The 26,233-nt window shown below is 43.3% G+C and overlaps 1 long non-coding RNA gene across 1 annotated transcript in view; it reads right to left on the bottom strand.

Moving 5' to 3' along the window:
• Nucleotides 1–25,858, bottom strand: part of LOC138761706 (uncharacterized) — a 29,698-nt gene extending 3,840 nt beyond the window's left edge. The window contains exons 1-2 of the long non-coding RNA XR_011356440.1: nucleotides 25,693–25,858; nucleotides 7,174–7,549 (exon numbers count right to left, since the gene is read on the bottom strand). This is a non-coding gene — a long non-coding RNA (uncharacterized lncRNA). The remainder of the gene's footprint in view (nucleotides 1–7,173; nucleotides 7,550–25,692) is intronic.
• Between the last annotated feature and the right edge of the window lie 375 nt (nucleotides 25,859–26,233).

Below are 26,233 nucleotides of genomic sequence, written 5' to 3'. Positions count from 1 at the left end.
TTGCATCTCCAAGGCATAATTATCAGCTAACGGACAAAGTACTGGAGGGACACAGTGGGGTCAGACATCATCGGTAGAAAATAAAAGGTAGTTGACATTTCGGGCCAAAGACCCATCATCAGGAATTGCAATGAAGGAGCTTCAGCCCGAAATGTCAACTGACTGCTGCTCTCCGCTGATGCTGCCTTGATCCGTTGAGTACCTCCAGTACTTTGTGCATTGCTTCAGTTTTCCAACATCCACAGACTTGGTTTTTTTTATCTCTGTGACCATGGGCTCCAGTTTGTGACAATTCCATTCTCTCCACTATAATTAACATTCAGACAAATGCCAGTCTGACTGAAGCCCAGGTCTTTAGGACAACTCCCTCCTGACCCAAATGCAGAACTGTGGCCACTTGAACCCAAGCTGCTGATAACTGATGTGGTCACCACTTCACAGAGGGAAGATGGATGACCTTCCCCCAAGATCTTTGTGCTATTCTCAAGGCCTGTCTCCTGAAATACAATTTACACCAAGAATTTCATGGCTTCTCCATGTTTCTTTTGGGCACCACATTAGGCATATGTCCTCCTCACCCTTCCCCTAAACCTCCTCAATCCCTGCTTGTTTCTGTTTTACCGTTCATATCTTAAACATGAGCACGTGGATTGGCGGACTTAGTATCGGGTCCACTAACCGCTGAGTAAATGGAGTCACAAAATACCCTGGTCTCGAAGGCATGGGATTAACTTGAGTTCCAGCTCAAAATAAAAATTCACTTGTGAATACGCTGGGTCATTTACTCTATCTGGTGCTCATGATGTGGCCTCCCTTTCATGGGAAAGACTAGACATAGACTGGAAGATGGTTTTGTTGAGCATCTTCGGCCTGTCCGCAGCAATAGTGGGGACCTCTTGGTGACCATGGCCTCATGCTCTGCCAAACCGAGGCCACCTGCAAATTGGAGGACCAACTCCTTATATTCTGTCTGGGCACTCTCCAACCAGATAGCATTAATATCAACTTCTCCAATTTCTGTTAATACCCCTCCCCAAGTCTCTCTCTTCACCTATCCCTCAGTCTCCTTTCCTTCTTCTCTCTAGCCTCTCCGATCAGAGTGAATCTCTCCCCCTCTCACCTCTCACCTTTTTCCTCTTTCACCCTCCCACTTGTAACCTCTTACCTGTTGGTCTGTGAACCTCTCTCTGCTCCTTCCTCCCTCCTCTCCTCTTCTCCTTCACCATCCCTGCATATTTTTATTCAGGCACTGGTCAGTTTTTGCTTATTCCTTGATGAAGGGGTCAGGCCGAAAACATTGGTTACCCTTTACTTCCTCTGGATGCTGCATGACCTGCTGAGTTTCTCCAGCATGTTTGTGTATTGCACACGATCCCAGCATCTGCAGACTTTCTTGCTTAGCTGAAAATTGTTTCTCCCCAGACACTTTGTTCAAAAGAGTCAATGGGCTTCAGGCTCCAAAATGAGTCACTTCCTCCAGTCATCTTGAGCGGATTTAATTTATCTCCCTCTCACTCATCCACTGAGCATGTGTAACGTCTGATGTTTCAACACATAAATTGGTTCCAACCTCAACTTCACTTCATCACAAAGACAACACACTTCCATCCCTACGGCATTAACAGAATTTGCCTGAAGCGTCTCCTGTGCCGAAGTGTTCACCAAATGCATCTGTGGTCTTCTGCAGGTCATGCAGCTCCAGTGCTGCCCTGGGTTTCCTCTGTAACTTGCATCGTGGCCACAGTCTTGGGAATCCTCCGTCTCCCTAATCCTGGCCCCTTGTACTTCGCCAAGTGGTCAACCAATGATCCACAGTCATCAGTTTCAATCCACAGGGGCATCTGGAGAATTTCAATTCAAGCAATTAAATAAATCTGGAATTATAAAGCTAGCATCTGTAATGGTAACCATAACATTTAACAGGTTATTCTTAAAACTAATATCCTTTGCTCATATCCTTTAGAAAGTAAATCTTTCCACCTTGCAACACTGGTCTATTTTGGTCATAGAGCATCAGCACAGTGCAGGCCCTTCAGCCCACAGCATTGTTCTCACCTATATAAACCTACTCTACAACAATCTAATCCTTCCTCATCTGACACACATAATCCTCTATTTTTCTTACATCAATGGGTCAAAGAGGTTTTAAATGTCCCTATTGTACCAGACTCTACCACCACCACTGGCAATGCATTCCAGGCACCCACTACTCTTTATATAACAAACTCACCTCTGATGTCCCTTCTAAACTTTCCACCATGCACCTTAAAGAGATATCTTCCCTCTCTAAGCTCCTCGTAAACTTATGTACTTCTATGAAATCACTTCTCAACCTTTGTCGCTCCAAAAATAAAATCCCTAGCTCCATTCACCTTGCTTCATGAGTCATGTTACCCAATCCAGGCAACATCCTGTTAAATCTCCACTGCACCCACTCCAAAGCATCTGCATCCTTCCTATAATGAGACAACAAGAATTGAATGCAATACTCCACATGTGGTCCAATCAGTGTTTATGGAACTGTATCATTACCTCACGGCTCTTCAGCTCAATCCCCCGACTAATGAAGGCCAACACACTATATGCCTTCTTATCCACCCTATCAACTTGTGTGGCCACCTTGAGGGATTAATGAACTTGGATCCCCAAAATCTCCCTGCTATGAATCCTGCCATTAACCACATACTCAGCTTCAAGTTCAACCTCCTGAAATGCATCACTTCACACATATCCAGATTTAACTCCAATTGCCACTTCTCCATCCAACAGTGCATCTGTCTGTTTCCTGTTGTAGCATATGTCACTAGGCCACCTACTTAAGAGATGATTAAAGAGAGGTGGAAGATGATGGCTTTGCTTGTGATATCCACCTTCCAACAATGAATAATTCACCTTCGACCTCTCCATTGTACCCCTCCCCTTTGAATCTTTAGATCAACAATTGCCTTGCCTAAATTCTCCACCTTTGGACTTGAAGCTGATGTTCATCGTTCACCTGGATAAATCTTTAGGGCCAGGAGCACTTATCCAGATAACTTCAGCCTTGACAGCTGTGCATTTCCGCTCCACATGGAAACTGCATCAGAACTGTCAGTCAGGTCACTGTCCCTGTCTTTTTATTTCTCCTCCTCTTATGAGGACTGGTTCCCGCTGGGACCCTTCTCTCCCTTCATGGTCACCAGGCCACAAAGCTGGGTCTCCCTTCCCAGCCTTGACTGAAGGAAGTGCGTCTTTATAAGGGCTATGCCAGTTTATAAAGATGTCACCTCCCCAAGGTCAATGGTGGATGTGCCAGCAAACTCCAATTGTTTGGCATTCCCAATTCAATGGGTAGCAATGCAAGTTTAAGTTCAAGTTCAGGTTTATTATTATCTGAATCTACACATACAACCAGAGGAAATGGCATTTCTCTGGGCTACAGTTCACATATATACACACATACATACATATTCATTGCATATAAAAAATACATATATAAATAATTATATTATTTGAAATAAATATTTTGTGTACCAAGATATAGTGAAAAACAGTTTTGTGTGCTATCCAGGCAGGTCAACCAATGCATTGTACAGAAGCTGGTGCAAGAATAGAAACAGAAGTGAAGGATAACATGTAAAAGGGAAAAGTACTGTTCGGCAGTGCAAGGCATTATCCTCTACAAGGGATATGTCATCATATTGACTTTATGGAAAGTTAGGAGACTGAATTCAAAGTGCAGGCATGAGGGACTGAATGGCCTTCCCCTAAGACTATTCCTTAAGTTGAGTCAGAATAGAATAAATATCTCAGTGCAGTGGGTGACATTTTTTGGAAAAAAAATAAAATATTAATGAGTTTCGACTGTATCCGGGTTCATTTCTCAAAGGCAAAATCTTAGCATTTAGCTTTGCTTGTGGATGCTGCCAAATTCTATTATAAAGAGCACATTAGATCTGTCACAACTTATGAGCTGTTTGTTGAAGGGCTATTAAAATGTCAGTAAGTATCAGGAAAACCCAGTTAATCACAGATTTGGAAGCATTCATGTGCAAGAAAACAGCAGTTTTAAAGAGAGAAATATTGCTTGGATTCTCGAAAGCTTTGTTTTATTATATTTTTTTTGTCATTAGCCAGCTGAGGAATAATTCCTCAACACCTGGGAAATTTCATCAACATTTCTTCTTGCATAAAGTTTCAACTAATGGTTTCATGCAAATTTTAAGTCTGCCTTTATCAAAATTGTTTGGCTGGTTGAGGACTCAGAACCATAGAATGCTACAGCACAGAAAATAGGCCATTCAAGCCTTCTAGTCTGTGCAGACCATTATTCCGCTAGTCTCAATGACCTGCTTCCATTCCATAACCCTCCAGACCTCGTCCATCCATGTATATCCAATTTATTCTTAAAATTTAAGATCAAGACCAAATTCATCAAGTCAGATGGCACACTCCCACCATTCTCTGAGTAAAGAAGTTTCCCCTAAACCTTTCCCTTTCACCCCAAAGCCATGTCCTCTCTTACTTATCTCCCCCAGTTGAAGTGGAAAAAGCCTACTTGCATACACTTTGTCTATACCTCTCATAACCTTGTAAACCTCTATCAAAATTCCCCTCATTCTTCTTCATTCCAAGGAATAAAGTCCTAACTTGTTTGATTTTTTTTCCCTGTAACTCAACTCCTGAAGACCTGGCCACATCCTAGTAAATCTTATCTGCTTTCTTTCAATCTAATTGCTATCCTTTCTGTAGTTAGATGACCAGAACTGAACACAACATTCCAAATTTGGGCTCACTTATGTCTTAAACAACTTCAATATAACATTTCAACTCTTCTACTCAATACTTCGATTTATAAAGGCTAACATGCCAAAACCTTTCTTTAGAACCCTGTCCACCTGCAACGCTTCCTTCAGGGAACATCGTATCTGTATTTCCAGATCTCTTTGCACTTTGGCACTCCTCAGTACCCTACCATTTACTTTGAATGTCCTACCATGGTTTGCTCTTCAAAATACAACTCCTCACACTTGTCTGCATTAAACTCCGTCTGCCATTTATTGGCCCACTCTCCCAGTTGGTCCAGATCCCTCTGCAAGCTTTGAAAATCTTCCTCACTGTCCTCTACACCTCCTATCTTTGTGTCATCAGCAAACTTGCAGATCCAATTTACCACATTCAGATCATTGATATAAACAACAATGATCCCAGCATAGATCCCTGAGGCACACGACTAGTCACAGGCCTTCAGCCTGAGAAGCAACCATCCACTACCACTCTCTGTTTTCTCCCACACAGCCATTTTCAAATCCAGTTTACAACTCTCCTTGAATACCCAGTGTCATAACCTTCTGAACTAACCTCCCATGTGGGACCTTGTCAAAGACCTTACTAAAGTCCATGTAGACAATATCCACAGCCTTCCCTTCATCTATAATCTTGGTAACCTCCTCAAAAAAACTCGATAAGATTTCTTAAAATGACCTACCATGTAGAAAGCCATAGTGATGATCCTTAATCAGCCCATGATTGTCCAAATTCCTATATATCCTATCTGTCAAAACACCTTCCAATAATTTTCCTACTACTGACTTCAGGCTTACCGGCCTATAATTACCTGGATTAATTTTGGAGCATTTTTTAAACAACGGGACAACATGAGCTACCCTCAAATCCTCCAGCATCTCACCCCTGCAATTCCTACACTAGTCTCCCTCAAGGTCTGAAGGAGGGAATATAATATTTGGCCTGGGTGATTTGTCTATGTTTATTCGCTGTAAGGCAGGAAGCACCTCCTCCTCATTAATCTCCATCTGTTCCATGGCTCTTGTTTGTTTCCCTTTCTCCCTTATACACTATGCTACTTTCCTGAGTAAATACTGATGCAAAAAAAACTATTAAAGATCACCCCCCATTTTGTGAAGCTCCATACATTGTTGACCACTCTGATCCTCTAGGAAACCAATTTTATCCCTTACTATCCTTTTATTCTTAATATACTTGTAGAAACCCTTCAGATTTGCCTTCTCATTATCTGCCAAAGTAACCTCAAATCTCAATTTTGCCTTTCTGATTTCTTTCTTTAGTACTTTCTTACATTTTCTATTCTCTACAAGTACCCTAGTTGTTCCTTGTTGCCTATACCTGCTATACACGTCTCTCTTCTTCTTAACTAGATCACCAATATCCCTTGAGAACCAAGGTTTCCTATGCCTGTTAATTTTGCCTTTAATCCTATTAGGAACATGCAAATTCTGCACTCTCAAAATTTCGCCCTTGAAGGCCTTCCAGTTTCTGGACACATCCTTGCCAGAAAACAACTTATTCCAATCCACTCCTTCTACATCTTTTCTCATTTCCACAAAGTTAGCCTTTCTCCAATTTATAACCTCAAGGCGACGACCAGACCTTTCCTTATCCATAATTAACTTGAAACTAATGACATTATGGTCACTGGATCCAAAATGTTCGTCTACATATACTTCTGTCATCTGACCTGCCTGGTTCTTCAATAGGAGATCAAGTACTGCATCCTCTTTCATTGGTACCTCTATATATTGGTTTAGAAAACTTTCCAGAACATATTTAACAACTCCAGGACATCCAGCTCAAAGTTTATGGGCCCCTTTCCCTATGAAGCAGCCAAGTTTTGGTTTCTTCTGTACTTCTCTCCCACATTTAAAAAAAAATTAAGAATATTTATGTGATATGAGGTGAATAGAAAACAAAGCTTTTATTTAAATGTATCGTCATCCTCAGGGAGGCCCTCATTTAGAATGGCTGGGTTAGAGGGAAAAATTAGTGGAGAAGTGGGACACTGTTTCAACACAATGTCAAATGGGAATATGGAACATTTGATTTGGAATAACTGGGATAGTGTGAAGGATTAAAAATAAGGATTTGCTTGAGGCAAGGGGTAATTTTATTGATCACATTTTTAACCAATGGACCAAATGATTAAAAGTAAACCACTTTTCCGGATTTGGCAGCCACTTTCTCAGAGGTCTTCAGCAGAACATGGCACGTGGGTGATGCCATCTCTGGTGAGGTACTACAATGTGATCCCAGGGTGCAACAGGAAGTTTCAAGGGCAGCTCACTCGATGAAGACTGCAGCCTCAGTTGTACCTGGCTGGATATGGTCAGGTGAATACCCCGTGCCCCTTCTGGCAAGTCAATTAGCTCTCCTGCTTACCTGTTGAGAAAGCCTGAAAGGTACTGGGCCTTTCCACCATGTGGCTGATGTTTGAGAGATGGTGCATGCCCACAGGGTGAGATGAGGTAGAGTGGGGGTGGAGCAGGGTCTAGCAGTGTAGGGCAGTGCAGACAGGAGGCAGGAGGTCTTTGGGCAGATGGTCCACACTGCCTCTTGTACAAAGCGCAGTCTTCACGTGATGAGCATTTATGGACATCCGCTGTCTGCCTCTTTTCTGCATTGTTGGTGGATGGAGTGAAATGTCACAAGCCGCATTCTGTGGGACTATGTTCCATCTGGTCTCTTCTCAGCCCTGTTTGAGCTCGCTGCCTCTCCTTGAATGTGCTTTGCTAATCGAGCTCCTGGGATAACTTCACTATGAGTTTAGGAGAGAAAGGGGGCAAATTAATTCTGACAGGCTGAACTTGCAGATGGATATTTCAAAGACCAAACCAGCTGCATACACAAAGGACTGGTTGGGAAAGTGCTTTCCCAGCTGCAGTCAGTGCTGAATGGAATTACCAGACTCTTTATACACATAACCTCCTCCTGGTCTTGAACTTGCTCACCCACCAGCCTCTGCCAATCAGCACACCATAATGTCCACAAAATCCACTGCCATGACTCAGCCAGACTACACTGACAATACCTGCCAAACCCCACAACCTCCACTACTGATGATGCCTGGCGTACGGGAACCCCTCCAAGTCTCACACCATCTTGTGAATTATCCCACTGTTCCTTATTTGTTACCGGATCGAAATCCCAGAACTCCTAACTCAATGACGACGAGAGATTTGGAAGAACTGCAGCGACTCAAGAAGGTGATGCACATTCTCAAGGTCAACTTGAAATGGGCAGGAAATGCCAGCCCTTAGCACATCCAGTCAAGGAGGAAATAAATAAATCGTTCATCAGGATTTCTATGCAATCCCAGTCTAACTAACCCAGCACTGATTATCAGTGTGAAACCCAGCCTTTGAAGCCATTATTATGTGTACAATCAGATATTGGATTAAAACATCCAAGGAGAGGAAAAGTGGTAGAGCATGTTCTCACTACATTGCTTATTGGATGTTTGCACATCACTACGACACAGAAAATCGAAGAAAATGTTCCCTTTATGGATAACTTATCTCTCAATGTAATTATTTTATTCCAATGCATTGGAAAAAGATTAAAATGACCCATCACAATGAAGCGCAGAATTCCAGCATTTGAAACATAGCATCTTTGCTATTGTCCCACAGATCTTCAGCCTCACATATTTGTTGATATGATAGGGGTACCAATTAATTGTTCTTATCAGTTTCAGCTCCTGTAAAGGAGGCACCTAGCAAGCACACACAAAATTGCTGGAGGAATTCTTCAGGTCTCACAGCGTCTACAGGAGGTAAAATAATAAAACCGATGTTCCGGGCCTGAGCCCTCCTTCAAGGTGTGAGTAAAAGATGTGTCTGAATTAAAAGACTGGGGGAGAAGGGAAGAAATGGCAGGGGGAGGAGTACAGGTCAATACAGGTGATAATTGGACATGGATAGGAGGATAGGAGAGGAAAGGTGAGAATTGGGATTTACCCACCCTTAGTTTATGACTGAGTAGCCTGAGATTGTACTCATTGGAGTTGAGAAGGATGAGCGGCATTTTATAAAGACGTAAAATTCTGTAAGTGATAGATAAGATAGAGGCAGGAAAGTTGTTTTGACTGGAAGGTGAGACTAGAATTAGGGGGAATGGATTTAGATCAGAGAACATTACAGCACAGTACAGGCTCTTCAGCACATGATGCTGACCTATGTAAACCTATTCCACAACAATCTAATTTATCCCTACCTCACACTCATAACCCTCTGTTTTTCTTCCATCCATCTAAGAGGTTTTTACGTCCCCATTTACCAGCTTTCACCATCACCTCCCACTCTACAATGAATTTCAGACACCCCCCCCCACTCTCTGCAAAAAGTAAACATACATTTGACATTTCCCCTAAACTTGCCTCCACTCACTTAAACAGATGTCCTCCAGTATTCGCTATTGTTGACCCAAGAAAAAGATGTTGGCTTTTCACCCTTTCCAAGCCCTTCACAATCTTGCATCCCTCTATTAAATCACCTCTCATCTTTCATTGCCCCAGAGAAAAACCCTAGCTCTGTCAATCTTGTTTCATAAGACACGCTATCCAATCCAGGCAACATCCTGTTGAATTTCCTCCAAAACATCTGCATCCTTCCCGTAATGAGGCAACCAGAAGTGAACGCAATACTCCAAGTGTGGTCTAACCAGAGTTTTACAGTGCAGCAAAATTACCTCAAAGTTCTTGAAGTCAATCCCTTGGCCAATGAGACAGGATGGTAAGCACAATGCCATGACAGCACCTGCAATTGGGAGCTGGATTTGAATCCCACGCTGTCTATAAGGAGTTTGTATATTCTCCCTGTGTGGGGTTTCCCCAGGGGCTCGAAACGTACCAGAGGTGTAAGTTAATTGGGAATCTTGCTGCATGTCTAAATTTGTTTAAAAATTAAAACATTTAGAAGGCTAGCACACCAAACACTTTCTCAACCACCCTATCAACTTGTGCAGCAAACCTGAGGGATAGATGAACTTTTTTAAGACTGCAAACTCTCCTCATTTAGAGCAGAGATGAGGAGGAACCTGCTTCTCCCAGAAAGTAGTGAATCTGTGGAATTCTCTGTCCGAGGAAGCAGTAGAGGCTGCCTTATTAAATGTATTTAAAACACAGAGAGATTGATTTTTGAAGGATAACGGAATAAAGGGTTATGGGAACAGGCAGGTATGTTGAGCTGAGCTGAGCTTGACCATGACATTACTAAGTAGTGGAGCAGGCTCAACATGCCAGAAAGCCGACTCTTGCTCAAATTCCTTATGCTGTGTGTTCAATTAAACAACTGGAAAAAAATTTTTATGCAGAATATCAACATGACCACTGACCTTGCTGGTCAGAAGCAGCAGAAGAAAACAGAGTAAATGCACTAATGTTGAATAGTGTAGGGGCGCTAACCTTTCCGATTTGTGAAGTCAAAGAACTCAGGTTTCTCAGCAGAGTTTTTAAAAACTAAGCTCCTGTAGCGGGCTGAGCGGCCGCGTAGCACGGTGTTGTGAACCGTCACCAGGGCGGCCTGCCGAGCAGACACATAGAGCTGTGGGCCAGGTCACTGCTCACTCACCTGGGCGAGGAATCACAGGCATGCAGCGCTGCGTGCCGAGTCATGGCAAACTGGACTATTGTGCCTCTTTCTAGAGGGCGCGGGGAACCCATCGTGCTTACTTTAGACACACGAGCCCCGCAGATTAGTGGCAGGTACATAGTGACGCCACTTCTGTTTTCGTGGGTCCCAGACCAGGAGGGATATAAAAGGAGGAACCAAGTTTGAATAAACAGTCTTTGCTGATTCACCCTGAGTATGTGTATTCATTTAGTAGCAATAAAGGGCAAATAAAGGGATTTTGTTGCAATCAACTTGTGTTCAGACTCATTGCTTCTTGGACCTTCTGAACTTGTTCCTCACATCACAGTGTGCTACGAATTTGAGATTACAATAGTAGAGAGTGGAAATGCATCAATATCGAGAAAAGGAAAACCAGGATTAGTTACCTAGCAGGGTGGCATTGATTATTTGTTGCAGGATCCTAATGCAGAGTCTCAACCCTCATCCCTCTGTCTCCATGGATGCTGCCTGACCGCTGAATCCCTCAGGCAATTGGGTTTTACTCCAGATTCCAGCATGTGCAGTATCTTGTGTCTCCATCTTTGATTTTTTTTTTGAAAGCTGTGCTTCCTTTAATTTTAACAGGTTCTGAAGGAACCACCTGCTTAATGAGCACAAGGGCATCAGGGTTCCCATAGCAGCTTGCAAATTGCTATTACAGTGGCCGTGACCAGGGTGTGATCCTCCTTCTGTCTGTAAGGGGTTTGCATATTCTCCCTGAATCCAGAGCAATACAGGCTTTCTTCCTGGTGCTCCGGCTTCCTCCCATCCTCCAAAACGTCTGGGATTAGTAAGTTAACTGGTCCGTTCAGTTCAGGTTTCTTGCTGTTCAGCGTGGGCGATCATGTCTCTCCATCCATGTTGGAGATGAGAGTCTGGGGTTAGTAAGTTAACTGGTCACATGGGTGTAACTGGGCAGTGTGATCCTGAAGGGCCTGTTACTCTGTTGTATTTCTAAATGGTGTTAGATAGGAACAAGGCCTTGATCCAGCAAGTCTGGACTCCTTAGATATACTGAATCCACCAACTTCTCTCCAAAGTAATTATCCATTTCTCCTTCAATCATTGACCCTTAATCCTCCCCAAGGATGTTCTCCTTAATTATTAGGAACAACTCAACATCAATAGACTTATTACCAGCAGAATCATATCCAATTAAATGTCCCGACCACTTACAATACTGAATATAAGAAAATAAAACATTTTACAGAAGTTCACATCACCTTAGTAAAAACACAATGCTGGAGAAACTCAGCAGGTCAAACAGTGTCTTGTATGTAGCAAAGATAAGGCACATAACCAATGTTTTGGGCTTGAGCCCTTCATCAAGGTACGAGAAAATGTCAGCAGGCGCCCAAACAAAATGGCGGAGGGGGTGAAGGGGAGGGGGGGGTTGTAGCACAGTCCAAAAGGCAGGAGGCAATAGGTGGATAAGAGAGGGATGACACACCAGCAAGCGGGGAGAAGAGGGATGGCTCTGTGAATGGAGAGGGAAGGAGATGGAGAGCTGAGGAAAGAAGACAAAGGGGAAGGGATGGAGAATGGAGAGTAGGCTAGTGGAAACCAGAGAAGTCAGTATTAATGCTATCAGGTTGCAGGGTGGTCAGATGGAAAATAAAGTGTTTTACCTCCAATTTATGGGTGGTCTTGATGGGACTGTACACGAGGCCATGGACAGACGTGAGCATGGGAGTGGGGCACGGAATTGAAGTGGTTGGCCACTTGAAGATCCCTGTTACTGGAGCGGACAGGGCGAAGGTACTCAGCAAAGTGATCTCCCAGTCTGCAGCCAGTCTCCCTAATGCAGAGAAGGCCCCAAAGGGAGCACCGGAGGCAGTAGATAACTTCTGCGGATACACAAGTGAAGTGTTGCTCCCCCTGCTCCCCCCCCCCCCACCATTTTGTTCAGACGCCTGCCAATATTTTTTCATACTTGGATGAAGTCCTCAAGCCCGAAATGTTAGTTCTGTATCTCTATCTTTGCTACGTAAAGTACACTGTTTGACTTGGAAGAACTGTATGGAGCCGCGAATGGTGGTGAGGGAGAAGGTGAGGGCAGTAAGTAACGTGAGTTAACATCTCATCCAAAAAATAACACCTCGGCCATTGTAGCACAAACTCAGCACAATGTTGGGGTAACACAATACCAATCAATTTTAGTCCGAAGTTGCTTACATAGATAATAATAACTGTGACAAGACTGTCATTCTTACTGCATTTGTAAGCAAGTAGATGGGCTCATGATATGTGACAAGGGCAAGTGATATGGAAAATTAAGAGAAAGCTGTGGTAAAGATTCTTTATATTGCAACATATCCTGCATGCAAACAAAAGAAGATATCATGTATAATAGAAACTGAGGGGCAGAGGAGCATTTGTAAAAAAGGTCTAATGATGGCTCTCATGGCACTGAATTATGATTAATTACTGCAGCTAAGTCTAGACTGCATTATGAAGTGAATGAACAAGCATTGCTTATGCTGACAATTACCTCAACCGCAATACGACCTCTATGTGATGGCCCTTCCTGAGGCATTTTTCCAACTTAGCTGCCAGTTTGCCTAGGATCCACAATGCAAGTCAAACACTGAAGAAAAAAGTGATATACTGCAAAACTCCCGGTATCTGGCATCTTTGGGGATAGATAAATATCGGATAAGTGAATGTGCTGGTTGCTTGAGATTGCATGATTAGTGAACTGACAGCTAGGGGATGCCAATTTAAAACTTTTTTTACCAATTTATTTCCTATGATAATTTTTTTCCAGTTGCTTGAGGCTTGGATACTGGAGATTTTACTGTAATACACTAGATCCTTGGCAGGTCGCAGGCAATGCCCAGTCATACCCAACCTCACTATTAGACTTTGGATGGAGTTTTTGGAGGCTCAACTTCCCTGGAGTGAGGGACCAGATGCTGCAGTCTGTTGGACTCCTGTACTACCCTGATTGAACTGAGAACCAGAGCTGTCCTCTGATTGTCCAAAGGCACAACTTTGAAACTCAGCCTAGAAAACAGCCCAGAGACGTCAATTCTGCACAGCTGGTGGAAGAAAGTTAGACATCAGTTCTAACTTTAACCATTGACTTTGATCTATGTACTCTGCTCATAGACCCCTTCGGCCCAACTTGCCCATTTAACTGCATTTGGCCCTCCAATCCTTTCCTATCCATGTACTTGTCCAAACATTTCCAAACAATAAAATTGCCCCCTCTTCTACCACTTTCATTGACATCTTGTTCCATGCTCCCACCACCCTGAAGGTGCCCCTGTGGTACATCGAACCTCCTCATTACGGACCATCGATAAGAATCATCCTCTCCACATCTACTCCATCTAGGCCTTTACTTTCAATGAGATCCCTCCTCATCCTTCTAAGGAGGGTGCTCGATGGGCAGAATGGCCGACTTCTGCTCCTATATCATAGGGTCTTATAGCTTATGGTCTAAACTACATTGAGTACAGTCCCAAACGCTCCTCATATGATAACCATTTTATTCCAGGGATCATTCTCATGAACCTCCTCTGGACCCTCTCCAATGCCAGCACATCCTTCCTTAGACAAGGAGCCTAAAACTGTTCACAGTACATTGCCTTATGCAACCTCATCCCTGCTTTTCTATGCTATCCCTCTCAAAATAAATGCGAGAATTGCACTGACTCCACCTTTAAATCAATCTTTATGGAATCTTGCAAGAGGACTCCCAAGTTCCTCTGCATCTCCAATTTCTAAACTCATTGGCCCTTTAGGAAATAGTCTGCACCTTTATTCCTTCCAGCAAATTGCAGGATCATGCACTTTTTTTCACTACTGCATCTGCCATTTCCTTGTCCAGTCTCCTATCCTGTCTCTAGGTCCTTCTACAGACTTAGAGCTTCCTTAACACTATCTGCCCCTCCTTCTATTTAAGTATCATCTGCAAACTTTGTCACAAAGCAATCAATTCCGTCATCCAAATCATTGATCGCCCTCCGAAAAGAAGCAGCCCTGTCACCAAGTCCTGGGACACCATTGGTCACCTGCAGCCAAATAGAAAAGCCCCCTTTTATCCCTACTCTCTGCCTCCTGCCAGTCAGTCAATCTTCTATCCAAGCTAATATTTTTACTGTAATATGATGGGGTCTTATCTGGCTTAGCAATCTCATGTGCGGCACCTTGTCAAAGGCCTTCTGTAAATGACATTCGCTGATGGTCCTTTGTCAGTCCTTCCACCTCAAGAATTCCAAGGTTGTCCCCTTGAAACCATTTGCCTATTTTATTCTGTGTCTCCATGTGCCCCAAAAGCTCATCCATAATAATAAGAATTTAACATCTTGCCAACCATCTAAGTTAGGCTAACTAGCCTATCGTTTCTTATCCTTTGCCCCCCTCCCTTCTTAAAGAGTGGAGTGACATTTGCAATTACTTTCTGGAACTATTCAGTGATTCTTTAAAGATCACTACTAAAGTCTCCACAGCCTCTTCAAGTTAAACAAGAAAGTTTGCAGATGGTGGGATCAAGTGCAATACACAAAGGTGTTGGAGAAACACTGCAGGTCATGCAGCATTCTCAGGAAGTAAAGGATAACCAACATTTCGGGCCTGGGCCCTTCATCAGGCATTACCCTTTGGTTACAATTGGTCTAACGTTGGTTACCCTTTACTTCGTATTTGTGTAGTGCACTCCCCAATCTCGTCGGTTCCCTGCTGTGTTTAAATATGGGCTGACTTGCCTGGATAACACACAAAAGAAAACTTTTTTTTACTCTATCTCTGCGTAACAATTTTTAAAAATGTAATTTAATTTGTATCAGAGATCATGCCTCAAATTGATTTCAGGACAGTGAAAGCTGGGCAGGAAAACTGAAATGAAACTACAATAGTGCACCTCATTCAGACACTCAATCAATCCTGAACGTTAACGGCATATTTGGAATCAGCAGTTACTTTTTCAACGAGGTAAACCAAAACTGCATTGTCAATGCAATGGTAATCAAACCTCACATTGAGTGCTTATCATGGAAACCCCCAAATTCTTTTATTTTCCAAGGCTCCTGGAAGAACCCCTCCCTTGACAGTCAGCAGCCACTCCACTCCCCCTTGGCTCCTTTAATTCTCCCTTGCCATTGATGCCGGAGCAATGTGGGAGGAAATGAACCAAGGAGGGGTTCTACAGGATAAGTATCCCATGCAGAAATTCTTTCTGAGGTGAAATAAAACTTGTGGAATTTACAGAACATTTGATTATTGATACTTTATTCAAACTTCCCCTGTCATTAAGCTCCAGATGTGCAATTATATTACTCCCACTAACTGCCAAAGACCATAATACCATATTTCCCCCCTGAGGGGCAACCAACGAACATTTCTACACTCACCCACTTAACTTAGCTCCCGCGAGCTTTTAACACGGTGGCCGTGGCTTTTTCTTATTTCATACAAGTAGACGGCAGTAATGATTGTGAAAGTAAATGGGGAATTGGTTTGGAAGCTAATTCAATTCTGGATGTTGACACAATATTACCCAGGTCAGTCCAGATGTTGAGCTGTTCAGATTTATGTGCAGCTCTGGTTGTTTCTATTGCAGATGATATCACCATGAGAGCCCGAGTCAAGTCAAGTCACCTTTATTTATTGTTCATACCACGCTCGTATGTTAAGGACGAGATAACGTTTCTCCAGGACACGTAGCACGTTTACATAAATATAAGTTAGAAGTTAAACATATTAAAATATTAAGGCATATACAATAAAAGTCCATGGTACACTATTGTGGGAATTCAGGAGTGTGATGTCTTGGGGGAAAAAAACTTGCCTAATCTGCACGCAATGACCTGAGTACTACGGTACCTCCCACCAGATGGCAGAAGGGAGAACCGTTTACGTGAGGGGTGTGTGGTGTCCTTCACAATGTTTATTGCCTTTCGCCTGCATCGAGTGTTCCAGATGTCCTTCACGGTAGGAAGAGGGACCCCCCCCCACCCCCCAATGATCTTTTCCACTGACCTCTCTATTCTCTGAGAGTGGACTCAGACAAAAAAAAGTCATCTCAGTGCAAGAGTCTAAAAGCAAAGTAGCAATTCACATGCTTAGAGAGGGAGAATCTGAGTGGGGTAACAATGGCATGTCTTTAAAAACTAGGGGATTTGCACAGCAACATTCCCATCACTTTCAGGTTTCCCTTTGAAGTTAAAGATATCTTGATATTTACATTGATCCGGGGACTTTACAGGGGCACTCAAGTTCATTGAGTGCATACATGACATCACATACAGCCCTGAGATTCTTTTTCCTGAGGGTCAGGCAGAATTTCTACATATCGGTAGTGTAAAAAACTGTACTCAAGAAAAGATATGTATACAAAAGAGAGAAATGTAAATAAAGTGCAAACAAACTGACTGTGCAATACAGAAAATAAATATTCGATAATAAATAAGGTGTACAAGAGTCCTTAAATGAGTCCCTGGTTGAGTTTTGTTGTTGAGGAGTCTGATGGTGTTCCAGAACCTGGTGGTGTGAGTCTTGTGGCACTTGCCTGACGGCAGCAGCAAGAACATAGTATGTCGTGGGTGGTGTGGATTCTTAATGATTGCTGTCGCTCTCTGACGGCAGTGCTCCAAGTAGATTTTCTTGATGGTGGGGAGGGTTCTGCCTCTGCTATACTGAGCTGGGTCCTCTGCCTTTTTCAGGGATTTCTGCTCAGAGGTATTGGTGCCCCCAGTCAGCATACTTGCCATGACATGTCTGTACAAAATTTGCCATGGTTTTTGATGTCATACCAAACCTCCAAACTCCTGAGGAAGTCGAGGCACTGATGTGTCTTCCTCACGATGGCGTCTGTGTGTTGGGTCCACAAAAAATGTCATCAGAAAGGCTCTCAGAATGCAGAGATGCAAGATGAAAGTCCACGGATCAATGTAAATATCAAGCTATCTTTAAGCTCATCAAGTGACTTGTGGAATGATGTACGTTTACAGCTCGAGATTGTCTGAATGAATTACTTAGCAAAATGGACAAGGACAGCTCAGGCTGGAAACTGTGATCAACTGCTAGGATTGGTTTTCTGGATAAACTGAGATCAAATTAGTCCAATTTTCCTGAAATCAAGCAGTTCATTCGTCCGTGGACCACAGGCAGAGTAATATTTCCCTGCACTACCCTTCACCTCATCTGGCATTATTATGATGGACACGGTTAGTGCAGCAGCTAATTCATAATCATTCCCGCGCCAGCAACCCAGGTTTGAATGTGCTGTCTGTAAGCTGTTTATAGGTTCTCCCCGTGTCCGCGTGGATTTCCTCCCGTCGGTTAATTGGTCACACAGTTATATTTTGGTGGCTCAGAAGGACTTGTTACCGCGCTGTATCTCTGAATTAAAATTAAATTAAGCAAGTCAGTAGAGTTTTCTCCTGCTGCCTCCTGCGATGATAAAATGAATGGCTAATCTTTTGCAACATGCAAGCGTGCTGGAGAAACTCAGCTGGTCATGCAGCGTCGATAGGAAGTAATGTTTTGGGCCTGAGCCCTTTGTTAGGATTCAACAAAAACAGACAGGCCCCTCCTGGCGCTGCATGAGTGTCTCCAGCACGTTTGTATATCACATTCAACTCCAGCGTCTGTAGACTTTCTTGTTTAACTGACTGATCTTGCGAGTGAGATATTCAATAAAACTCCTCATGTTCTAGACCCAGCTGCCCACCCTAAACCAACTACAGAGGAGAACACTGAGGCGTGTGCACTAAGCTGCGAGTCAAAGAAAGGAAGACGAATATAAAGCAACAAGCAACGGAGCGGATACTCTAATCTGATCAAGCATATTATTCCTTGAATCAGAATTAGAATTTATTGTCATGAACATGTGTTATGAAATTCGTTGTTTTGCAGCTGTGTTATTGTGCATTACAGATGCAAAATTACATTTCCATAAATACATTATTTAAAAAAAAATAAACGTGCAAAAGAAGAGAAAAAAGTGAGATAATATCTGTGGTACATTGTTCATTCAGAAATCTAATGGCAGAGGGGAAATAACTGTTTCTCTACCATAGGGTGTTCTTTTTCAGGCTCCTGTACTGACTTCCTGATGGTAGCAGTGAGAAGAAGGCACGGTCTGGGTGGTGAGCGTCCTTGAGGATAGTGGCTGCTTTCCAGAGACACTGCCTCTTGTAGATGGCCTTGATGGAGTAAAGACTGATGTTCATGATGGTGCTGGCCAAGTTCACAACTCTCTGTAGTCAGCCTTTTATATATATATTCTAATGCTTAATCCATAAAATACACACACTCACAGAGCTCAGTGATCTTTCCTTTACTTAATGTGGAAGGTTCTGCTCGGATGATGAAAAACTCTCCTTACTTTGTTGAGTAACAAAGTTTTTTGATGTTATTGAAACAGGTAGAAGTGGGCCTCAATTTAAGGGCAGGTTTAGTGAAAATATATCCCACAAAGTAGCACTCCTTCAGTACACTACTGAATCAACAGCTTGGATAATTGCCAGCAAATGATGTTCTTGTGCCTCCAAGGTCTTCTTTCCCTCCTTTTCACCCATTTACATTCAGCTGTCTGAAACAGCAAACAAATATGTTCATATCCACACAAGTTGCACCAGAGATGTAGATTCATACAGCCCACTATGATCACACTAACCATTGTACCTATCCACACAAATCCCATTTACCAGAACTTGGTCCATAGTCTTCCCTGTCTTGTTGATTCACAGTTGTCTAATTGCTAAAATCAGATTGCCTAGGATCTAGCATGAGCTGGCAAATTGGATACAGGATTGGCTTAATGATAGGAGGCAAGAGGATGATAGTAGAGGGTTGTTACTCAAATCAGATGTTTCTGACAAGTGGTGTGCTGCACAGATCGGTGCTGGGTCCACTGTTGTTTGTTTACACTGAACAAGGAAAGTTTTGCTTCCTGAACATTTTTGGGTGTATATTATGGATTGTAGGCTGCTGATCACAAAAGTCACCTTAAAACTTTTCCTGTCACATACCATTTTTTAGATATAACCTATTTCTGTGATTTCCTGTCATATTTAAAGTCCTCTTCAAGGATACAAAATTGTGAAGTGCGACATATCATTGAAAATTCATTTTCTGTATTCGTGCTTGGGCTTCTTCCCTGCTGCAGTCAGTGACGAACATGGTGAAAGATTTCACTAGGACATTACGACCATGGAAAAATGGTGTCAGGACAACTGGAATCCATCGATGCTGGTGACTATTGTTGGACACTAACATTAGAGGCATCAGATGCTGAGTGCAAATGGAAATCAGCTGCAAAACATTTTTAGGTCAATTGAACTAACACAATGTGCCAGCAATTAAACATGCTAAATTCAATAAAAGTTAATTTAATGTTTCTCAAACTTCCTACGTGATAAAGCAAATCTGAAATTATCTTTGTGATCCTTACCATCCCCCTCAGACCAAGTAACTCCTCAGCTTCCTCCATTCCATGGGAAACAAGCCCAAACAATTCAGTCTCTCTCCATAACCAAATCCAGGCAACTTCCTGGCGAATCTCCTCTGCACTCTCTCCAGCACCACCACGCCCGCCTCTCTGGTGAGTTATCCCTTGCTGTGCAGATACAGAGACTTGTTTCATATCGAAAATAAAGCTTAGAGTATTTCACAAAAATCAAGCAGATGGCAGAACAAACGATTAAAATAATACTTTATTCTCATTTGCCACTGACTCTTTTTTAATAAACCTGCAAGATCCCATAATGCTCCCCTAGATATAAAATAGCTCACTTGTTCAGTTTACAGCTTCCTTTGTTCTCTGCTTTGACTTTGAAAGCTGTAACATCCAGCTGGGCCCTCTCACTGAGAAAGTAATAATCGTTCAGGGGATTTCCTGCCATCACGAAAGAGTAATGCCAAAATAGCCACCTGCAGGTAGATCATTATTTCCCCAAATGATGCCAGCTACAACACAATTTTTTTTTAGATTATTCAAGTTAGTAAGAAATAACACAATGTGTGTGGAGCAATCCTTACAGAGGATTTTACATCTTCTCATGTGCACCAACAACAATTGATTTAGTTATGGGCAGCACAGGGTTCAGCCAATGACCCAGATCCAATCCCAACCCTGAGTGGAGTATGCTGTGACTGCATGGATGCCACACACTCTTCCTTCCCACCCCCACCCCCTCCACTGCCCTGGGTCCTCTGGTTCCCTCCTTCATCCCAAAGATGTGCTGGTGGTTGAGTTGGCTGCTTTGAGTTCCCCCTCGTGTGTGGATGAGCAGTGGAATGTGGGAATGTGGGGAGAATTTAATGAAGCATCAGTGTAAACTGGGAGTTTGATGGTCAGCAGGGACAGTGGGTGAATGACTTGTCTGTGTCTGACTGACTCATAGCCCAACCAAACTAATTACAGTGGGATGAAGCAGGAACCAGAGAGAGTAAATTGAAAACAGATGTTCAAAGGTGAAAGTACAGTCAGAATGAATATGGAGTACTTGTGCTGGGTACAGGATAGGTTTGTTGCACTGGGACAGGGAAAAGATGGTAGGAAAAGGAAAATGAGGTTGACAAAACAGGTGAGGCAGCTCATCAAGAGGAAGAAGAAGGAAGCATACATTATATATTAGAAGCAGGAAACAGGAAGGGCTCATGAGATGTTAGCCAGGAAGGAGCTTAAAAAAGGACTTAGGAGAGCTCGAAGGGAGCATAAGAGGCCCTTGACATGTAGGATTAAGGACAACCCCAAGGCATGTGAAGAAGGATGACGAAAATGAAGGTGGGGCTGCTAAAGATTAAAGGAGGCAACATGTGCCTGGAAGCAGAGGAGGATGGGGAGGTCCTAAATGAATACTTTTCATCAGTAGTCACAAGAGAAGAGGATCTGGATCACGTTGAGGTCAGAATTAATCAGGTTTGCATGCTGGACAATGCTGAGGTTAAGATGTTGGATCTTCTTAAAAACATTATGACTGATGTCCCCAGACTGGACACGGTATACCCCAGGTTGCTGTGGGAAGCGAGGGAAGAGTTAGCTGGGGCTGTGGCTATGATCTTTGAGTCCTCTTTGACCACAGGGGAGGTGCTGAAGGATTGGAGAATGGCAAATCTAGTCCCTTTGTTTAAAAAAGGTAATAGAGAGAATCCTGGGAATTATAGACTGGTGAGTCTATAAATTAGAAATTAGAAAGGCCAAAAAAAAAAGGCATGAAGAGGCTTTGGCTGACAGAGTAGAAATAAATCCATCTATAAGTACATTAAAAGTAAAAGATTAGTGAGAGATAAAATTGGACCCCTTGTAGATAGCGAGGGTAGGCTGAGTGAGAAGTCTGAGGAAATGGGGGAAATTTTGAATGATTTCTTTGCCTCGGTATTCACTAGGGAAAAAAATGTTGAACCAGTTGAAGTAAGAAAAATAGTGGGGAGGTCATGAAGCATATAAGGATAACCGAGGAGCTAGTGATGGCTGTGTTAAAAAAGATAAAGGTGGATAAATCTCCCGGACCGGACAAAATATTCCCTAGGACACTCAGGGAGGCTAGTGGACAGTTAGTGGGGCCATTAACAGAGATATTTAGGATGTCACTGGCCACGGGGGTGGTACCAAAGGATTGGAGGGTGGCGCATGTGGTTCCTCTGTTTAAGAAAGGGTCCAAATGCAAACCTGGGAATTATAGGCCTGTAAGTCTGACATCTGTGGTGGGCAAGTTGATGGAAAGTGTTCTGAGGGATGCTATTTACAAATTTTTGGAGGTACAAGGATTGATAGGGAATAATCAGCATGGTTTTGTCAGGGGTAGATCATGCTTGACAAACCTGATTGAGTTCTTTGAGGGGGTTACAAAAAAGGTTGATGAAGGGAAAGCTGTGGATGTTGTTTATTTGGACTTTAGTAAAGCTTTTGACAAAGTTCCCCACAGGAGGTTAGGAAAAAAGGTGGAGGCATTAGGTATTAATAAGGAGGTAGTGAAATGGATTCAGCAGTGGTTGGATGGAAGGTGTCAGAGAGTAGTAGTAGACAATTGTTTGTCCAATTGGAGGCCGGTGACTAGTGGAGTTCCTCAGGGTTCGGTCCTGGGTCCACTATTATTTGTTATATATATTAACGATCTGGATGTAGGGGTAGAGAATTGGATAAGCAAGTTTGCGGATGACACAAAGATTGGTGGTGTTGTGGACAGTGAGGTAGATTACCGTAGATTAAAAGGTGATTTAGGAAGGCTGGAGATGTGGGCTGAGAAATGGCTGATGGAATTTAATACAGATAAATGTGAGGTGCTGCATTTTGGAAAGGCAAATTTAAATAGGTCATATACATTGAATGGTAGACAATTGAGGAGTGCAGAGCAACAAAGGGATTTAGGAGTTATGGTAAATAGTACCCTCAAGGCTGATACTCAGGTAGATGGTGTGGTGAAGAAGGCATTTGGAATGTTGGCCTTCATAAATCGGAGTATTCAATTCAAGAGTAGGGAGGTTATGATGAAATTGTACAAGGCATTGGTGAGGCCAAATATGGAGTACTATGTACAGTTTTGGTCACGAAATTATAGGAAAGATATAAACAAAATAGAGAGAGTGCAGAGAAGGTTCACGAGAATGTTGACAGGATTTCAGGGTCTGAGTTACAGGGAAAGGTTGTGCAGACTGGGGCTTTTTTCTCTGGAGCGTAGAAGATTGAGAGGGGACTTGATAGAGGTGTTTACGATTTTAAAAGGGACAGACAGAGTAAATGTGGATAGGCTTTTTCAATTAAGAAAGGGGGAGATTCAAACTAGAGGACATGGTTTAAGATTGAAGGGGGAAAATTATAAGGGGAACATGAGGGGAAATTCCTTTACGCAGAGGGTGGTGGGGATGTGGAATGAGCCGGCAGACGTGGTCGAGGCGGGATCATTGGTTACATTTAAGGAAAGACTGGATCGTTATATGGATAGGAGGGGACTAGAGGGGTACGGACCGGGTGCTGGTCAGTGGGACTAGGAGGGTGGGGATTTGCTACGGCATGGACTAGTAGGGCCGAACTGGCCTGTTCTGTGATGTAAGTGGTTATATGGTTATATGGTTATATGGAGTCTTACATCAGTGGTGTGTAAACTAATGGAGAGGATTCTTAAGGATTGGATCTATGAGAATGTAGAGAGCTACAGTCTACTCAAGGATAGTCAACATGGCTTTATGAAGGGAAGGTTATGCCTCATGGGTCTAATTGAGTTTTTTTTGAGGAGGTAACAAAATAAAATTGATGAGGGTAGGGCAGTAGATGTGGTCCATATGGAAAGGCACTTGACAAGGTCCCCCATGAGAGACATATTCAGAAAGTCATGAGGTATGGGAATCATGGAACCTTGGCTGTGTGAATTAAAAATTGCTTGCAGGTGGAACACAGGGAGTAGTAGTGGAAGTATTCTCCCTGGAGGTTAGTGATTGGTGTTCTATGTTCAAACTGGCTTTAGAAAGGTATTGGTGAACCTCCTCTTTTACTGCAGCAGTCCTTCTAGTGAAGGAGCCCACAATGTGAAGGTGGATGTAGAGGTACATTTATTTTAATCAGGGTGGTGGATCCTTGGAATGCTTTCAGGGGGGTGGTTGTGGAGTCTGGTACAATAGGGACATTTAAAAGACTCTTAGACACGTGAGGGAAAATAGAGGGTTATGGGTGGGAGGGTGGTAAGGGTTAGATTGTTGTGGAATAGGTTTCCAGCCCAATAACATAGGCTGAAGAGCCTGTACTGTTCTACGTTCTAATACTATGAGGTGGTGCACTGCAGGACAATAAAGGAATGATGAAGAATCCTGTGATCATTGTGTGTGTTTTGGAGGGAGTGTAAAAGTGGTGGCATTCTCATTTTATGTCCTTGTCCTCCAGCTGAAGAGCCAGTGGGCTGAGGGGGTGAAATAGAAGGAGCCTTGGGAAGTAAGCGAAGTGCATGATGTGGATGGTACACAATGCAGCTATGGGACGCCAGTTGTGGAAGTGAATGGGGCTACCTTTGTTGTCCTGTGTGCTTTCTTATCACTCGAGAGTTGGAGCTGCTGTAACCTAGGCAATGGGAGGGTGTTCCATCCTATTCCTTGACCAAGTGCTCAGGCCCGAAATGTTGGTTAAATATCTTTGCCTCCTACTGGACGTTACAGATTTGCCACAATCACAGCATTTGCAGACTTTCCGTTTCACTTGTATGAATGTAATTTAAATATTATATCCAAAAACAAAGCAAACACTCACAAGTTTTAACAGACATAAAATAGTCAACTGCCTTCCTTTATTCTGCTCTCCAACCCGTCCTCAATATGCTCCCTTCTTCTTCCCTGCACACTTCTCGCGCCATCCCCCTTGCCTACCCATTGGCTCGTCCACATGGGCATCATCACTCCTCACATTGACTGCACGTGCATGTTACCAATGGCGGCCAGCTTGCGTATGTGCACCTCCTTCCATACGTGCCACTCCGAGCGAACAACACACCACGCCAGGCCCAGGTAGGTACGCGACCTTGACAATTCCCCCCCCCCCACCCCAGAGTCATGCAAGGAGGTGACTGACTGGATCTACCCCGCTACAAAATGGTCTGGTGGGCAGACAGTCTGTTCCAATCTAGTCCAGTATTGCCAGGCAGGCATCAGAGAACCCGAAAGGTAGGGGTTCCAACGACTTTCCGCTGTTGGCAATGCCAAAGTAAATGGGGCATCGATATATGCAGGCTTTAAAAGATCGAAACAGAGTCCGCCTTACCATTCTGCTGGATCATAAAATACTTATAATGTCATTCCATGACCTCATAGGAGCCCCTGCTGTTAATGAAGCCTTCAACTCTCAATCTAAATGCTACACGAGGTGCTTGGATTGGATGAAAGGCTTCAGTACAAATGCAGGTGGTGCCCAACAGATCCATGAAAACTCGAAACAATGCCGATTCAAACTGAGACCCTCAATCTGTGGTAATAGCGTCTGGGACACTGAAAGAAGGAACCCAACAATCAATGAAAGCTTGAGCAACAGTTTCCGCAGAGACGTTGGTGATAGGAATGGCCTCCTGCCATCTGATAGCTCGATCCTTGCACATGATGGAGGGAGCAGACTGACCAAATCCAAGTGCACGTGAGCAAAATGAGCATCTGGAACCAAAAAATCCTCAAGCCTGGACTTCGTGTGAGACTTTCGAACGCTGACATAGCAAACATGTCGTTGCCCATAATCCAACATCCTGCTTGACATAAGGCCAAGTAAAGCTTTTATGCCTGGATGGGACATGTTATGAAGGGCCATGAAAACCTCCCGCCACATTGTCACAGGTACAAAAGCCCTTGGTCATATGTTAATTCTCACCTGAGAGATTATCTTTGAGGAAGAGACTGAGATTGACGTCCCCATGAGCAATAGTCACCTCTCCTGCTGGGCTCCTCGCTTAGCACGATTCCAAATAGGTCGGAAACAAGGAGAACACTGCTGGGTTGAAGAAGCTCGGAGCTGCTCAGTGAGTGCAGCCACTTGCTGCTCGAGCTCAGTTTCCCTTTTTGAGTCAGTATTATAGCATGTTGCTCTAATGCTGCTTGCTGACTGGGGGGGGGGGGGGTGGGGACAGCTGCCAAAACCTGCATTACAGAGGTCGTGGCCAATACGAGGTCAGCACAAATCACCAAGTGATCCAGGGTGGACATCCGAAAGACTCCTACCAGTTGTCCTTGAATTTCAGCCTAGATTGTTGTCGGCTAGAAGTTCTGCAAAGCGAGACTCTTGAGACAGCTGGGTTCGCTCTAAAATAGCAGCCTTCAGGGAATCATTATGAGTCATCTTCATCTGGATTAATCAGAACAACGTCCACGTTGTAAGCTATGTTCTCTTGGAGGCATATGACGAGAAAACCAAA

The sequence above is a fragment of the Narcine bancroftii genome, chromosome 4 (genome assembly GCF_036971445.1).
Source record: "Narcine bancroftii isolate sNarBan1 chromosome 4, sNarBan1.hap1, whole genome shotgun sequence".
Classification (NCBI taxonomy): Eukaryota; Metazoa; Chordata; class Chondrichthyes; order Torpediniformes; family Narcinidae; genus Narcine; species Narcine bancroftii.
This window is presented reverse-complemented; position numbering and strand designations above follow the sequence as displayed.